Genomic DNA, 10,125 nt, shown 5'->3' on the forward strand with positions numbered 1-10,125 from the left:
CATTCCTCAGATGACATGTCCATCCTGGGCCTCCTGCAGTGCCACAATGATGCCACCCGAAGGTTGCAGGAACAGCAACTCGTATTCCACTTGGGAACCCTGCAGCCCAATGGTATCAATGTGGATTTCACAAGTTTCAAAATCTCCCCTCCCCCTACTGCATCCCAAAACCAGTCCAGCGCGTCCCTGCCTCCCTAACCTGTTCTTCCTCCCACCTATCCCCTCCTCCCACCTCAAGCCGCACCTCCATCTCCTACCGACCAACCTCATCCCGCCCCCTTGACCTGACCATCCTCCCTGGACTGACCTATCCCCTTCCTAACTCCCTACCTACACTCACCTTTACTGGCTCCATCCCCGCCTCTTCGACCTGTTTGTTTCCTCTCCACCTATCCTCTCCTCTATCCCTCTTCTATCCGCCTCCCACTCTCTCCCTATTTATTTCAAAACCCCCTTCCCCTCCCCCTTTTCTGATGAAGGGTCTAGGCCCGAAACGTCAGCCTCTCTGCTCCTATGATACTGCTTGGCCTGCTGTGTTCATCCAGCCCTGCACCTTGTTGTCTCTAAAATTTTCCTTTGTTGTCATATAAGTAATTTCTGATTATTTAAGGATGAAGCTCTAATTTAGATTAAAAAAAGGGGGATGTTTTGATCTTCCAGTGGGCATATCTTAGACTACTATCCATTACTATCCACCACACGACGGGATGTAATAAATTATCTCATGTACCCTGTTGACAGAACAAAGAAGCTGATATAAAGGTCAGAGATGTCTCTGTAGCCTCTCAGTTACTATGGTCTGTTAATAGTGTGATGATACTGTGGCTTTAAGAGGTGTATTTTGTCTTTTGTTTGACAGACATCTTTTAAGACAGAGGTGCTGGGCTAGGTATTTGAATCCCATAAAGTAAGCAGCTTGTGAGGCCTTAGGGTTTTTTTAAAGTTGGAACCATAGAAGCAGCCTGAATGGGTGAGGTCAAGCTCTCCTCGGGCCAGGAGTTTTAGTTTTAGTTTTAGTTTTTCAATAGCAGTTGTTGCTGGCATCTTGAATCTGAGTTTGGAAGCTACAGTATATCTCTCCCTACTACTCTCTCACTGTCTCTCTCAGTTTTTGCTTGATGTTTTGCTCCTAGAATGGAGAATTGCCTGGGAGACTAACTATTTTTCCAAACTTGCCTTTGTCAAGGGGTTGTTTACGGGATGTTACTTTATTGGAACAGTTATTGTTTAGTCATTAAATAGTCTATTATTGTTAAGTTTTCCAATAGAATTAATTTTTTCTATCTTTTGTTGTATTTTAACTATAATGTGTGAATAAAGTGTGTTTTGGTTCAAATCTGGTAGTTTGACCAATCAAATTGCATTCAGAATGCAATACCTGGCACTTGCCTTTAAAATAAGAAAACGTTAGGTCTAGGTTGTTTTCTTAATATATTTTAAGTGGGTTCAGTCTGGTCCATAACAATAGTCTTACCTTCAAATAAAGAACCAATATTACTGTGTTATCAATACTTGTATGATTGGTATGTTCATGATAAACAAAAAGCGTGCAGCACTATCCAATACTTGAAATGGTGGTGGAAGCAATCAAAACAAAAGAGCTAAATGGTGGAAGAGAAAAGATTTGTGCAGCTTTGTGTAGAGTGGGAACGTGAGACTAATTAAATAGTTTTACCAAGACATGGTCTCCTTCTGTGCTTAATCATTTGATTTTTTCCCTGATATTATATCTATTAGTTATGCAAGTCTAAGTTTAATACTGTGAATGCTCAGAGGTAAAACATACTTTTATATTATACTTGAGCTATTGATTCTTGAAACATGTAAAACTACAGGAATGCCAAGACAAATTACTGGGAAGAACCATAAAGGCCCCAGGTTTAATTCGCAGACAGTGTTGAGTATGATTATCACTCTCAAGGTATCACAATGTTATAGTAAGTTCCAATTCCTCTGACAAGCTGAGGGAAGGAATGGTTTGTTAGAGATTTCATTCCTGATTCTAAAACAATGAGCCTTTATGCAATTGCGCTCATGTGAGCACCATATGAAAACAAAGTTGTAATGTTCTTCACATTTGGATTGCCTGTCAGTACTTACTGTCAGCATTCTCACATGAAATAATGGCCACAATGGAGGCAGAGAGGAGGATAAGCTTCACCAGTGGAGCTGGCTTTGTGGAAAGAGTAATTAGTCAAGGTTTTCCCTCCAGGTGTGGTGCTTTAGTGGGGAAATACCCTGAGTTGGGAGTGTCAGTGCCAATATTCCTGGTAGTCTGAAGGTACTGCGCAACTGTGTTGTAGTCTGAAAGATACTGGCAGGCCTTGATCTACAAGAAATAAGTATGTATGAAGCTTGACAATACTGTAAAGGGATTGGGCACTGAAAGGAAAGTGTTTGGAAATGAAAAATAGCTGTCAGCAACACCTAATTTTAACAGGAACATTGATATGTACAGATGCATTATGAACTCTTGGCATGCGTTCTCCCACTTAAAGGGAATGTGCTAGTGCCTGGCCCTAGATTCCTGGTGAAATTGCAGTTGAACTGTTGCTTGTATAACTGTTCCCCTGCTAACAACTGCTCCTCAAAATGTGTGTGGATTGGAAAGGATGTTGATTTCTTTGAACACATCAAGGTTAATAAACTCATTAAGGTTTTCGGAGGTGGCCTCAATTTTACGTGATGTACCCACTAATCAAAAGCAATCTGCATAAGCCAGTCAAATTCCACATATGTCCAGTCAGGTCATCTCTTGACGATATGAAATTAATGCCTTTACATCTCTGGCATATGTTAAAAATAACATGTTTTGCTGCCTCATTGTCAGTAGCACTCACTTCAGGTAAGAGGGAGTAAACCTATGGGTTTCGCCTCTTGGCCTGTTCTGTAACAGTAGTGTCCATTGTTGGAGTGATCACTATAAACGTTGTTCAAAATGCTTGAGATATGAGAAAAAAGCATCCACCTCTTTCTCATTAAATTTAGGATTGAATGCGTGAATGTGAATACATAAGCTCGTAAATTTGAGTTAGGTATGATTCCCTCACCAGTGCTGCTTTCAATGGAATTCCTCTTCTTCAGCTGTCTCAATTAGAGATCTCTTTTTCTTTTACATTCCTACAATTCTCTTTCCTCTCTACTTCCTTGCCTTTCTTTTTTCTTTTCTTTCCATTCCTGGAATTCTCTTTATTCCTTTATTTGTTCAAATTCTAATTCTAATTTACCTGTTTCACTGTCCTCAGTATCCACCTCTAAACATTTGACCACATATTTTACAATTTCTGATTTTCTGGCTTTTAGGTGGAATATTAGCTCTTAGTTCCTCGCTATCCTATTAATTCTTCCAAGAACAACATCCTTAACTTTTTTGCAAGATATCTCATGCTGTTTTATGAAAACCTTAAAATCAAATGTGGATATTTTTACATTTTAATATTATAGACCAGGGAAACATTTTAGCAGATTTGTTTACATGATTCTGAAAGGACATTCCCACCACCACTACAATTCTTTTTTTTTGAGTGTAGATGTCTTTTTGCAGATATCCTTAACTACTTCATGAATGAATATTTATCCAATTTGTCTTATCACTCGTTATTGTTTTCAAAAGGCTTCAGACAGGCAGGGATAGACAGAGATACAAACAGTTCTCCTGTTACAAACATGTCATTCTTTACTCTGCTCTGCTCAACTGCTGCTTCCTGAAATACAGTAGATTTGTGCATGCCCATATCTGGCTTCATTGTTTTATCAAGCTAGATAATCTGCAGATGAGTCCTCCATCCCAAAAAAGTGAGACTTCCAGAAAATTGTAAATCAAATCGCAGATACAGACCTGAATTCCTGGTTTCAGACACTTGCATGGCATATTAATTTCAGTTGAAACTGTGTTTGTTTTTTAATGGTATCATAAACTGGCTTAAGCCATAGTCAGTTGATCACTGCAGCCATCTTAAATAGTATTTTTCCCTCATTTAGAAAAAACTATTTTGTCCTTGAAAGGTCTTAGTTATTAAAAATCAGATGATATTGAAATTTGACAGTCCATTTTTAACTGCTGTCATAATACTATTAATTGATAAAATTGACTATGGACTCCAAAAGAAATATCATATTTTTTATTTTGTTAGAAGTTGATTAATTTTCTCAGTGATTGACTCACATATTCAAGCTTAAATATAATTCTCATACACTTAGTAATTCATGTATTAGTGATATCACAGAGGAATCTGAATGAACATTTAAGACTCGTGCTCAGAAATGTTATTTGTTTTTAGATTAGGCACCATAAACATAAGATGTAATTTCTCCATGGTAATATATTGCCCCTGTCTGTATTCATTGATTTATCCAAAGTCAATTTCAGTGCATAAATCATCAGATGTGACTGTGCTCAAATGTTATCTCTCCCTCAGAACAATATCATGTGATGCATGTGATTAATTTTTTAAAAATTACAATAGTCTGTGCAATACAAATAAAGCAGCTGTGTAGCTGACTGTAAAAATAAGAGATAAACTGATTTTAGAAGACAATTAAATCAGATTTCTTAATAGCCTACATTAAACATCATAAACATCATCTAAACTTATGTTATAATTATTCAATGAAAGATTCATAATCAAAATCATTTGATAGTACAAAACTTGAGAATTACTAAAGAAAACACATTGACAGGATACACAGGAAAGTGTGATCTGAAAGTTTCATAACGGGGATGCAGACAGACATAGATAGGTTAATTAAGTGGGAAGAATATTCTAGCAGATGGAACATAATGTGGGAAAATGTGAAGTTGTTCACTTTGATAAAATGAATTTTTAAAAAGCAGAGTATTATTTAATTGAAAAATGATTGCAGAATTCCAAGGTGCAGAGGAATTCAAGTGTTCCAGATCTTGAATAACAAAGGGTTAATATGAAGCTAATCAGTAATCAAGAAAGCTAATGAGATATCAGCTTTTATTATGAGTGGAATTGAACATAAAAATAAGGATGTTATGTTTCAGTTATACAGGTCATTGGTGAATCCTGAATACTGTGTAGTTTTAAGGCAGGATAAAAACTGCATTGGAGGCAGTTCAAAAGAGGTTTCCTTGATTGATACCTGGAATAAGTAGATGGTCTTATGAGGAAATATTTGATAGGCTTGGTTTACTTTCACTGGAGTGCAAAAGAGCAGTGGATGATTTGATATGAAGTTTATAAGATTCTGAGTTGACTTGACAAGGTGGATGTGGAAAAGGATGTGGGTGAGTCCAGCACAAAGGAATACTATGCCAAAATTAGAGATTGCCCTTTCAGGGTAGGGATGAGGGGATTTTTTTTCTCTCTTTGAGGGTTGCGCAACTTTTAAATTCTCTGCTTCAGAAGGCGATGAAGGCACAGTAATCTTGTTAGGCAAAGGAATCAAAGGTCATTAGGATAGATGAGAATCTGGAATTTGGATCATAACAGATCAGCTATGACCTTATTGAATGACAGAGCATGCTTGATTGCTGAATGGCCTCTTTCTATCTCTTATTCATATGTATTTTGTCAAAGCTGGTCATAGAGTTTAAACAGCTTAGAAACAGGCTCTTCAGCTCACCATGTCTATGCTGAGCAATAAACACCAAATTACACTAACCTCATTTACCTGCACTTGGTCCAAAATCTACTAAGTCCTGGCATTTTAAGTGCTCATCCAGGTGCTTTTTAAATGTTATGAGAATACTTGCTTCCATCACCCTCTCAGGCAGCAAATTTCATATTTTTACCACGCTCTGGGTGAAAAAAATTCTCAGATCTCCCCTAAACCACTTAGCCCTCACATTAAACATATGCCCTGTGGACAAAGACATGTCTTCTATGGGGAAGAGATTTGCATGATCTACTGTTTATGCTTCTCATAATTTTTTATACTCCAATCAGACACTCCCTCAGCCTCCTCTGCTCCAAGGAAAACAAACCTAGCCTATCCAGTTCTGTCCTCATAATTAATGATTTTCATCCTGGTGAATATCATCTACACCCTGTTCAGTGCAATCACATCCTTCTGATAGTGTGGCAACCAGACTGCACACAGTATTCTATCTGTGGCCTAACTAATGTTTTATAAAGTTCTAACAAAACATCCTTGCTCCGATTTCTACACCCTGGCCAATGAAGGCAAGCATCCCATATGCCTTCTTCACCATCCTGTCCACCTGTGATGACACCTTCAGGAATCTATGGACTTGTACACCAAGGTTCCTTGATCCTCAGTATTCTCTAGGGATCTAACATTCATTGTGTATATCCTTCTCTTGTTAGACCTCCAAAAATGTATCACCTCACATTTATCAGGATTGATTCTATCTGCCATTGCTCTGCCCAATTTTTCCTCCTGGTCTTCCTCAGCATATCTGCAGCCTTTGACACAATTGACTATGTTATCCTCCTCCAACTCTTCCAAACTGTCATCTAACTGGGTGACAATGCTGTCATTTATTCATAGCCAGAGAATCACCTGGGCTTCTCTTTCTGCTCCCTCCCCCAGTCTGGTGTTCCCCAAGTATCTATCTTTGTCTTTCTCCTACTTCTCATCTAAATGCTGTTCCTTGGCAACATCATTCAAAAGCACAGCATCAACATCAACTTTATTTCACAACTACCTTTTTTTAAAAATTCATTCACGGGATGAGGGCATCACTGGCCAGGCAGCATTTATTGCCCATCTCTAATTGCCCAGAGGACAGTTCAAAGTCAAACACATTGCTGTGGGCCTGGAGTCACATGTAGGCCAGACCAGGTAAAGATGGCAGTATCCTTCCCTAAAGTGAACCAGATGTATTTTTCTGACAATCGGCAATGGGTTCATAGTAATCATCAGATCCTTAATTCCACCATCTGCTGTGGTGGGATTTGAACTCAGGTCTCCAGAACATTATCTGGGTCTCTGGATTAACAGTCCAGCGATAATATCACTAGGCCATTGTTTCCCTTACTGTTCCAACTTGTCAACTCTAAAACTTCTTATTAAACGTTCACTGTTGCATGAGCAAACTTTTCTTCCCAAAATTGAATTGGGAAAGCAGAAAGTATTGTATTTGGTCCCTGGTATAAAGTCTGTTTTCTGGCCATTCAGTTGTATGATGTTGAACTAGACTTTCTGCAACCTAGGTATGGCAAATGCTCTGCCCAGGACCGTAAGATGCTACAGAGAGCTGTGAACACAGCCCTGTCTATCATGCAAGCCATCCTTCCATACATTGACTCCATCCAAACTGCCCCAGGAAGACAGCCCATCGAATCAAAGATCTCTCTCACCCCAGCTATAATCTCTTCTAACCTCTTCCATCGGGTAGAAGACACAAAAGCTTGAACACATGTACCTATAGATTCAAGAACAGCTTCTTCTCCACTGTTACTTGAATTCTGAACAGACCTCTCAAATTTCAAATCTAATGTAGATCTCACTTTTTGTGCACCTTCTCTGCAGCGTAAAACTGTATTCTTCACTCTGTTCTGTTACCTTGTGCACTTTGTATGATACGATCTGCCTGTAATGCATGCAAAACAAAACTTTTCACTGTACCTAGGTACATGTGACAATAATAAATCAAACCAAATCACCTATCTGAAACCAAGCCAGACTTCTAATCATATAGCTGCACCATTACTAAGACCATCTACTTCCAACTCTGGCCTACCTCAACTCATCTACTGCTAGAACATTATTCAAGCCTTTGTTATCTCTGAGCTTAAGTATCTTAACACATATCTAGTGGGACTTTTTAAATACAAGATCATTCAACATTTAGCTGCCTGTATCCTAACTGACAGCCAGTTTGTTACAACACAAGAATAGTTAGCCAGACCAAATCAGATTTACTAACACTGGATTTGCAACACAATGAAATTAAAACATTCAACGACACTCAAAATTGCCCTATCATTCCTAACTAGGCTAACAGCTTTGAGCTGCCTCCGAGGAATATTCACTTATTTCTTATAAACTGCAATTCTTTCTCAGAATATTCAACAATTCTTTAGCTGAACATAAAACAAGAGAGAGACAGCAAAACTCAAATTCATCCTCCCTGTCTGGTAGCTTCTCATCACACAGCTTATCTGCCCAAAAAACACAGTCAAAATTACATTCAAACTCTGGTTTCTCTTTTGTTTTCAATATTCTCTGTGGTTGGCTAGCCAGCAGTGGCTACCCCTTGATTGACTGATACAACATCCAACCAGCTGCTGCTCCTTCAGTATAACACAGCCTAGTGCCAAAACGTCTGCAGTGTTCTTAGAACACTAGCTCTCTATGATGCTATAACTAAACTGTAATTATCTTTGCAGACCAGTTCCTATTTATAAACATGAGTTTGTTTGTTCCTTCACAAGATGCTATTCACAGTTCAGTTCTTAACTTCAGCTCACAGTTCCTAACCAAAAATGAGAAAATTAATGAAGAGAAATGGTCTCAACAAGTTCCATCTATTTATCAGCCTGCTCTCAATGAACCACAATGACTTTTGGTTAAGTGATACCTTGATTTTTAAATTCTCACCTCTGAACTCAAATCTCTGTCATCATTGTAATCCCCTCCGGCTGCATAATCCTCCAAGATATCTGCGCTCCTCTAATTCAGGGCTCTTGCGCATCCCCAGTTTTATTCCACCATTGTTGGCTACACCTTCAGTGTCCAAGCCCTGAGCTCTTGAATATTCAGCACACATCTTCCTTTCTTCCTTTAAAACAGATCTTCAAGCTTTCCTTTTTGACCTAGCCTGCAACCACCCTAAATATCTTGTTACACAATACTGTGTGAAATTTTGGTTTATTGCTCGTGCAAAAGCACCTTGGGATTATTATTTTGAAGATGCTATATAAATACAAGTTATGATTGTTAATTAGCATGTAGATGATACACCTCGCCCAAAGGAGTTACACCAAAGTAGTCTGAGATTGGACACTTAAATGTGAAAATCAGTTAAGGTGGAGTATTTTGGCTAGTTTTTGAGCCTGTCCCTCCTAGCACTGTTTCAGGCCTACTCCCTCCAACAAAGCAATGCCAACCCAAAATAATGCTTCAGGTTAAAATTATCCCCATTGTGTACAGCACACAGATGTAGTACACGTCATGCTTACAGCCTGGAGGAGACACAAGCCAGTGACAAAACAAATGATCTGGGTGTTACACTGCTCAACGTTCCCACCAGCTCCTTTGAGTGCCATTGACATTCTAAGGCACCATTTTCAAATGTCAGAATCCAGCAAAAAGGTTGGAGAAAAGTCAAGGCTTATTACCACACTAAGCAGAGACGATAAGCAATAATCACCATTATTGTCAGAAATCGAATCTGATTCCACTTTTCATGAATATCCCAATTCTATCCTGTTCTAGCAATTATCATCCACCATCTCCACAATACCCTCCTAGAAAACAAAAACAGTGAATGAGACTTCCAGTCCAATTTATCTGAATTTTTTAATTAGTGTGATTAGGCATGTTATGACAAATCTCCAGGCAAGTGGGACTGAAAACGAAAACAGAAATTGCTGGAGAAATTCATCAAGTCATAGAATCATAGAGATATACAGCACGGAAACAGACCTTCGGTCCAACTGGTCCATGCCGACCAGATATCCTATGCAAATCTAGTCCCATTTGGCTCTGGCAGTATCTTTGGAGAGAAAGCAGAGTTAACATTTTGAGTCTAGTGACACTTCTTCAGAACCGATGGTAGCTAGGAAAAGGGTGTATTTATGCTAATGACAAGGTTAAGTGGGAACAGGAGTGAGCAGATAGTTGGAGATGGAGCCCAGGGAGAGAGAGAAGGAAAGGCATACAAAGGGATGGTTGATAGGAAGCCATGGAAGGAGAAAAGCTAATAGGGACAATGAGTAGGTGAAAATGGGTTGGTTTTGCTGAAAGCAGCCCGTGTTACGACAGGGTCGGGGGTATGGGGCTGGGTAAAAGAAATGGAAGGAGGTGTGTCAGGCCCTAAAATTATTGAACTCGGTATTGAGTCCTGAAGGCTGCAGGGTCCCGAAGTGGAAAATGAGACGCTGTTCGTCCAGCTTGCGCAGAACCTTGCTGGAGCACCGTAACAGGCCCGGGAGAGCATTTTTTGCCAGGGAACACGGTGATGTGTTG

Source organism: Rhincodon typus, chromosome 13 (genome assembly GCF_021869965.1).
Source record: "Rhincodon typus isolate 14 chromosome 13, sRhiTyp1.1, whole genome shotgun sequence".
NCBI classification, from domain to species: domain Eukaryota; kingdom Metazoa; phylum Chordata; class Chondrichthyes; order Orectolobiformes; family Rhincodontidae; genus Rhincodon; species Rhincodon typus.